Source organism: Lupinus angustifolius, chromosome LG12 (genome assembly GCF_001865875.1).
Source record: "Lupinus angustifolius cultivar Tanjil chromosome LG12, LupAngTanjil_v1.0, whole genome shotgun sequence".
NCBI lineage: Eukaryota > Viridiplantae > Streptophyta > Magnoliopsida > Fabales > Fabaceae > Lupinus > Lupinus angustifolius.
In genome coordinates, this window is record NC_032020.1 from 10,020,053 (window position 1) to 10,027,427 (window position 7,375).

Consider the following 7,375-nt stretch of genomic DNA (forward strand, 5'->3'; position numbering starts at 1 on the left):
TCATTAAGGAAAAGGTTTCGGTACTTATGGAGACAACAACAAAGGAAGAATCTTAGGCACCTGAAAGATTGGCAACTCAACCCATGCTATAATCGAGAACATTCTATACGTAGAAGGTTTGGAACATAATATGTTGAGCATCAGCCAACTATACGACAAAGGTAATCGTGTGTCATTGGATTCTGATTGTTGTATTATTCGTGACGTATTATCTAATAATATAAAGTTTGTCGTATATCGTGTAAATAATATTTATATGGTTAATCTGGAGGATGTCACTTCCTTATTTTCAAAATGTTTTATTTCAAAAGAAGATGACATCTGGCTTTGGCATAGACGAGTCACTCACATTCATGTGAAGCATCTAGAAAAATTATCTAAAAATAATTTGGTTATCGGTCTACCAAAACTCGATTTTAAAACTAAGGATTCTTGTGACATGTGTCAAAAATGTAAACAAGTAAATAACTCCTTTAATAAAAAGAATGTGATATCCACTACTAGACCTTTGGAGCTTCTCCATATGGACTTGTTTGGACCATCACAAATTATGACTTTTGGTGGAAGTTATTACGCTTTAGTAATTATCGATGATTTTTCTAGATTCACATGGACTTTGTTTTTAGCATCAAAGAGCGATGCATATAAATCTTTTAAATGTCTAGCCAAACAAATTCAAAACTAGTCTAACCTGAAAATAATTTACATACGATCCGACCATGGCGGAGAATTTGAAAATCATAAATTTAATAAGTTTTGTAATAAGCATGGCATCAGGCATCAGTTCTTAGCTCCCCGTACCCCTCAAAAAAATGAAGTTGTTGAGAGGAAAAATAGATTTCTAGAGGAACTTGCGAGGACTATGCTAAATGAGAGCAAGGCTCCAAAATATTTCTGGGCTTATGCAGTTCACACTGCCTGTTATGTAATGAATCGAATACTACTTAGACCTACATTTTTTAAAATACCTTATGAAATTTTTAAAGGTCGAAAATTGAATATTGCTCATCTTCATGCATTCGGGTGCAAGTGTTTTATTTTAAATAATGGAAAAAGATCTTTAGGAAAATTTGAGTCGAAGGCTGATGAGGGCATATTCTTAGGGTATTCTTTACATAGTAAGGCTTTTCGTGTGTTTAATAAATATACCACGCAAGTAGAAGAATCTATTCATGTTCACTTTGATGAATCTTCTCCAAAAGAGAAGAGAAATATATTTTCTGATGACATTTCAGGTACACTAGAAGAAGGTCATGCAAAGGACATGAACCATATCCAACAAGAAGATGCTGAGCAAACAGTAGAAGAAGAACATTAGGACATGCCTATTGCATGGAAAACCAAAAAGGACCATCCACTCGATAAGGTGTTAGGTGACATATCTATGGGGTGGTAACCCATAGTTCTTTACGTAATTTCTGTAATGCTGCTGCTCCTCCTCCTCCTCCTCCTCCTCCTCCTCCTCCTTCTCCTTCTTCTTCTTCTTCTTCTTAAAAAAGTGCATATACATAGCATATGTACAATAAAAGACAAAGGAGTGAATAAATTGTTAGAAATTCATAATTTCTAATTAAGGTAGGCATCATATATTTAATACAATTATATTAGCTATTTATTCTGGGGTTACAAAACAAGTGATCTAATTATTGACAACCTAAAAGACTTCTAAAACTGATAACAGATATGAGCTTAATGAGTAGATACCCAAACGGCTGGCCTATAGGGGATAATGAGAACTCTATAAGTTAACACATAGGGAACAATTATGGTCCCCAAGACACCAAATCACAAATAGTTTTCACCTCTCCTCATTAGAGAGAAAACGAAGGTCCCAAAAGGAATTCAAGATTTGGTTGAGGAAGGTCCCAAAAGGTCCCAAAACTCTCTCAAAAGATATATCAATGGAGTAGACCAGAGAATATGGATTCATGTATGACTTTGTATCTTTGTTTTATATTATGTGTGAGAATCATGAGATTCAAGATCCTATGATTGGTATTTCACCGATCATTAGGAATTTCTAACAAGTGGTATCAGAGCTTTAGGTTCTGAATTTTATGGTTCTCCATTAAATATGTTTTCCCCCAATTTTGTATGAACCCTAATTTTTTTTAAAATTTGGGTATTTTTATGCTTCCGCTATTGGTTACGAAAATTGGGTATTTTATGAATAATGAGGATAACTTTTATCTGCTTTTGTTTATTTGAATTATGAGTAATTTGTTTATGAATCCTTGCAACATGTGTTGATATTCAGATTTGTGCATGAATATTGCATTAACTTTTTGACTCTGTTATGCAATTTGTATATTATATATTAATACCTTACTGTTGGACACTGACTTTTGTCACTTTACAATTTTGCAATTTGCTAAAGTATGTGTATAAGGTATATACGTGTTAAGATGTGTTTTTATTTTATACATATACAATCCGGAATTCATGACCTTGTATATAGTGTGAATTAAAATATACATATATACTTATGTAATTATTTCCAGCTTGAGGTTGTTGTGATGTATGTGTGTGTATATATATATAATGGTGATAGTTAATGCTTAAAATTATATATACTGTGAAAGTATATATATATATATATAGTGTTACATATATGTTTTAAGGTATGCATGATCATATTTGATTAAAATTGCATCATTTTTTATGCGTTGATATATATGTAAAATATCTTTTTTTATTTGGAAATATATTATTAGATTAGATTTACTAATCATGAAATATATCAAATCTGAATGTTTTAATTCCAAGATCATAAGTTTTTATAATAGACTCATATTGTTTTTCTTTTGTCTGGTAATTATTTTTGAATTAATTGATGTAATATGTTTCTGAATTAACAATTATTATGGAAATTGATTAAGATTACACATATGAGTATGAGATTATTTATGCGAATTATGTTCGGCCCAAAGGAAGACACAATTTGGCCAAGTAATAATATACATGTGATGATAAATAAGTAACAATTATAAAAAAGTTTCATGTGAATAATAATCGGTCCAAAGAAAGGCTATTGTTTGACATAACTAATTGTAATATTTGATCATTACATTGAGAGTATCACTTACAAATTAATTTCTTTGTCTAAAGACTAGAAATTGATGTTGTGCTAGGTATCTTGTGATAGGTTTATTATGTGAACATGTCTTGTTTTATATATATTACTTGACTTGTTTGTTTAAATGGTTGCAATACTTATGGTTTGTTGTACTAGATGGTGGCTGATTGCATTATTAAGGGGTTGCTATTGTTGAAGCATTGTTTTCATGTGGACAATGTGTCCTGCCATGTTTAGTCATGTATAAAATGGAAATATCTTCTTTATGGGAAATTAAAAAGGACCATTACTAGAATTCGAAATGCACAAGTCATGCCTAGAGCTCATTGGTCATAGTGTCAAGGAACGCACAAGCCAGACTTTGCCTATGTTTTGATGAAGACAAGGTTTTATTAAAGCTTGAAGATGGCTCAACAATCAACATGCCTAGAGCTCATTGGTCATATCTAGACTAGGATATATAAATAGAGTCATTATTCTAAGTGGTCTTGGATGTGTGCCTTAGTAAGTGAGTATAGGTGAGGTGAACCTAGGTGCAAGTCTCTCAAGCCATATTGTCATATCACATTCATGAGACATATCATCTAGTTAATTGCATGTTCATGCATTAATCATACATGTTATATGTGCATATCAGGCATAATATAATTGCTAAAACATGTATAGAAGTTAAACATAACATATGAGTATTTTACCTTTTGAACCACATGTTTAATATGCTGGTTAATCGATTAACGTTGTGACTTAATCGATTAACTCAACTATTTTTCTGTTATATCAGTGTTTCTGTTACAATTGGTTTCTATTTTAATCATGTTGCACTTGTTAATCGATTAACGTGTTACCTTAATCGATTAACAAGTCTGTTTTGTGTTATAACTATTTTCTGTTTTAACTGCTTAACTGGTTGCAACAGTTTGAACTGTAAAAACTGCTTTGTATAAGTTTAGGCAATTTCCAAAAAAGTGTAGCATTGCATTCTATTGTATATGACTGATTTAGAGAGCATATTTCGTGTTTTACTTTCTGTTTTGCAGAGAGAATTGCATGTGTGAGGAAAATATATTAACATGCCATATTGAATATTGATTGTATGTTATTTGCATACTATTTTTCATATGCTTAGTCTCATCCTTATCTTGCTCACATGTTCATGCATTATTAGTAAAGATTCTTAGAGAGATATCTTGTGATTACTGTTTTTGATTAACTCACATGCATATGATGGCTTGAGTGAATTGTGACTGGGTTAGTCTTAAGGTCTTTCATTGTTATATTTCAAGCATTATTATGCTTATAATACCTTGATTTTGTAATATGTTTTAGTGTGTATTGGATTGATCTCTTGGTGTCTTACCACTACAGAGATAATGATTCTTCACTAAGACTAGGAGGTATTGATTTGAGAACAAGAATCTTGGCTGGAGCTGGTTCGTGAGAAAGGTTTTCTCAGGTGATAGGTAGAGTCAAACCAATGATTAGATGTTCTAGATTTCAAGAAAGAAGCATCCTATGTTTTGTAAATTGAATTGGTGTATGTGATTATACCTGTATTCAATATAGTGAAGAATAAAATGTCCCAAGATCATAAGAGGAGGCCTGGATGTAGTTTGCAGTGGACCGCAAATGAACCAGGATAAAAATCAATCTTCGCACGTTGTTCTCCCTTAAATCTTCTTTACATTTCTTGCTGTTTGTATGCGAGTTAGAAGCTGATATTTTGCAAAATTGTACCCTACCATATACTTGTTAATATTGCCTAAAAATATATGCTTTGTCTCTGCTTATTTGGTTATAAATAATTATGCAATTTGCTGCTCTGATCATTTTGTTCTATGTGTTAATCAATTAAGACATATTGTTAATCGTTTAACTGGGCTGTTTCCAAAACCGAGTTTTGGTGCGAGAAGCGGTGATTGATAACTACTACACGTATTCAACCCCCCTTCTAGGTGTTCCTAGGCCACTGATACCTAACAAGTGATATCAGAGCTAGTACGACGTGCTAGCTCAACCGTATCCGCGTGATCCTTAGGGAAGTTAAATGGGTTCCATGAACCCCTTTGGCGGTAATGGCGCATCCATTAACCGCCCTCCCATACTTAGTGGCGAGGGATACGCCTACTGGAAAGTCCAAATGAAGAATTTTATAGAGCCCATTGATTCGGACATTTGGGAATCCGTGATCAGTGGACCATTCCTCCCACTTCACTTAGTGGATGGCAAACCGAAAGAAAAGCCCAAAAGCTTATAGACCGATGAGGAGCGCAAGAAAGTTCAGTATAACCTTCGCGCTAAAAATATAATTACCTTGACCCTATCCTACGATGAATTCTTTCGAGTGTCTCAATGTCAAATTGCCAAGGAAATGTGGGACACTTTACAAGTGACTCACGAGGGCACTAGCGAGGTCAAGCGCGCCAAGCTGAATGCGCTGACACATGAATACAAATTATTTCGTATGTTACCAAGTGAATCAATTGGCGACATGCAAAAGCGATTCACTCACATTATTAATCATCTTATTGCTCTAGATAAAATGTTTACCAGAGGATAACTCACTAATAAACTTTTACGCCTTCTTGACAAGAGATGTCAACCTAAAGTGACGGTAATCATGGAGTCCAAGGATCTAGATTCCATGCCTTTGGCAACACTGTTCGGAAAGCTTCAAGAGCATGAGATGGAGCTTGAAAGTCTGACCATGCATGAGGGGTCTGATCGGAAAAAAGAAAGGAATATCTCTTAAAGCTACAACATCACAACTCACTGAAGAGATAGACAATGACGACTCTGACTCAGACATTGATGAAGAAACGCTAAACCTTCTAGTGCAAAAGTTTGGAAAATTTCTAAAGAAGAAAGGAGGTTTCAATCGATTTTAAAAGAAAGAGGCGTGATAATCAACTAAGAAAGGCAAGAATAAGGAGCGCTTCACTTGCCATGAATATGGTAAGCCGGGTCACATGAAGTTCCAGTGTCCCATTTACTTGAAGAAAGTTGATTCAGAAAAGAGCACTCCCCGAGACTTCAAATCGAAAAAGGCATACATTGTTTGGGATGTACCAGAGGAAGAAACGACATCAAGCACCTCAGATGAAGAGGAGACTGCCAAGTTGTGCCTAATGACCATAATAGAGGAGGCTTGCAGATCAGGTAGTACAAAGGAGGTTACTAATGAGGTATATTCTGACATATCATCCTCTTCTGATGATTCTCCCTTATATGATGTTTTATATGATGCTTATGTCGAGATGCATGAAGAGCTTAAGAAATTAGCAAAAATTAGTGCCGATAGAAAAAGAATAATTTTGCTAAATGATTAGAAAATAATACAACTACAAAAACAATTAGATGAGCTAAAATTGGAAAATGAAACTTTAGATCTAATTTTTTCTTGTAATTCATGCGACTGCTCTAAATATAATTTAAGGCAAACAACTACTTGCGAGTCTTGTGAGGACTTGAAAAATGAGAATTTTAAACTAAATGAAAAACTCGCAAAACTTACAAATAGTCAACACCAATTAGATACATTGCTAAGTAAAAGGAGAAATGTTGGTGACCACACTGGATTAGGGTATGTTCCCCCATCCCATAAAAATAGACCATATAGGAGACCTCTAATTCGTACAAATAAAAAGTCTAACAAGAAAAATAGAATTCCTACATGTTTCTATTGTGGCACACATGGCCACACCTCTTATTCCTGCTACATCAGGAAATATGGAATACCTAGTGGTATTTACGCTTGGGTAAGAAAGGGAGATAACTCCCTGGTTACTAACAGAAAAAGACCCAATATAATTTGGGTACCTAAACTAGCAGGTGATCTATTTTGCAGGTATGTCTACGAACACATGGGCAACATTGGTATCTTGATAGCGGATGTTCGAGACATATGACTGGAGACAAGTCAAAATTACTAGACTTGTCATTAAGGAAAAGGTTTCGGTACTTATGGAGACAACAACAAAGGAAGAATCTTAGGCACCTGAAAGATTGGCAACTCAACCCATGCTATAATCGAGAACATTCTATACGTAGAAGGTTTGGAACATAATATGTTGAGCATCAGCCAACTATACGACAAAGGTAATCGTGTGTCATTGGATTCTGATTGTTGTATTATTCGTGACGTATTATCTAATAATATAAAGTTTGTCGTATATCGTGTAAATAATATTTATATGGTTAATCTGGAGGATGTCACTTCCTTATTTTCAAAATGTTTTATTTCAAAAGAAGATGACATCTGGCTTTGGCATAGACGAGTCGCTCACATTCATGTGAAGCATC